Source organism: Mustela lutreola, chromosome 3 (assembly GCF_030435805.1).
Source record: "Mustela lutreola isolate mMusLut2 chromosome 3, mMusLut2.pri, whole genome shotgun sequence".
NCBI lineage: Eukaryota > Metazoa > Chordata > Mammalia > Carnivora > Mustelidae > Mustela > Mustela lutreola.
The window spans coordinates 91,544,413-91,545,653 of NC_081292.1; the positions used below are offsets into that span (position 1 = coordinate 91,544,413).

Sequence of the window (1,241 nt, forward strand, 5' to 3'; positions counted from 1 at the left end):
AGGCACCCCTAACATTGGATTTTTGATAGGAATTGAATTTACAGATGGTTTTTGGTAGTATGGACATTTTAACAATGTTAATTCTTACCATTCATAAATATGAGCTATCTTTCCATTTATGTCTCCTTCAATTTCTTTATCAATGTCATAGTTTATGGGGTACATATCTTTCATCTTCTTAGTTAAATCTTATCCTAAGTATTTCATTAGTTTTGATGCTATTGTGAATTAGATTGTTCTCTTTATTTTTTCAGATAGTTCATCATTAGAGTGTTAAAATGCTCGTCTTGTGCTTACTTTGGCAGCACATATACTAAAATTGGAATGATGCAGAGATTAGCTTGATCACTGAACAAGGATGACATGAAAAACTGGGAAGCATTCCATATTGGAAAAAAAAAACGAAACAAAACAAAATTCTTGTCTTTTATATATTGATCTTGTATTTGGCAGCTTTACTAAATTTGTTTATTCAAAATTTTTTGTGAATTTTTTAGGATTCTTTTACATGTAAGTTCATGTTATTAAAAAAAAGAAAATTTTACTTCTTCCTTTTTTTTTTTTTTGAGACTTTTATTTCTTTGTGTTCCTTGTTTCTCTGGCTAGGACATCCAGTACTATGTCAAATGAGAGTAGTGAAAGTGGACACACTTGTCTTTGTTCTGATCTTTAAGGGGAGAATTTTCAATTTTTTTTGATTGAATATGAGATTAGCTCTGGGCTTGCAATATGTGCTTTTTCTTTAATGGATTTTTAAAACTATTTTCTAAAAATTTTTTATAAACATATAATGTGTTTTTATCCCTAGGGGCACAGGTCTGTGAATCTCCAGGTTTACCCATTTCACAGCACTCACCATCACTCACCATAGCACCTGCCCTCCCCAATGTCCATACCCCCACCATCCTCTCCCAACACACCTCCCCCCAGCAACCCTCAGTCTGTTTTGTGAGATTCAGTCTTTTATGGTTTGTCTCCCTCCCAATCCCATCTTCTTTTATTTTTCTTTTCGTACGCCTGAAACCGCCTATGTTGCATCTCCACTTCATCATATCAGGGAGATCATATGATAGTTGTCTTTCTCAGATTGATTTATTTCGCCAAGCATAATACCCTCTAGTTCCATCCACGTCATCACAAATAGCAGGATTTCATTTCCTTTGATGGCTGCATAGTATCCCATTGTACATATATACCACATCTTATTTATTGATTCATCTGTTGAAGGACATTTAGGTTCT

General features: G+C 33.8%; 1 non-coding gene across 1 annotated transcript; it reads left to right on the top strand.

Annotated features, from left to right (window-relative positions):
- The first annotated feature begins 289 nt into the window (after positions 1 to 289).
- On the top strand, positions 290 to 393 carry LOC131828379 (U6 spliceosomal RNA). Its single transcript, XR_009352395.1, has one exon. It is a non-coding gene; the product is annotated as a U6 spliceosomal RNA (small nuclear RNA).
- Positions 394 to 1,241: the final 848 nt, after the last annotated feature.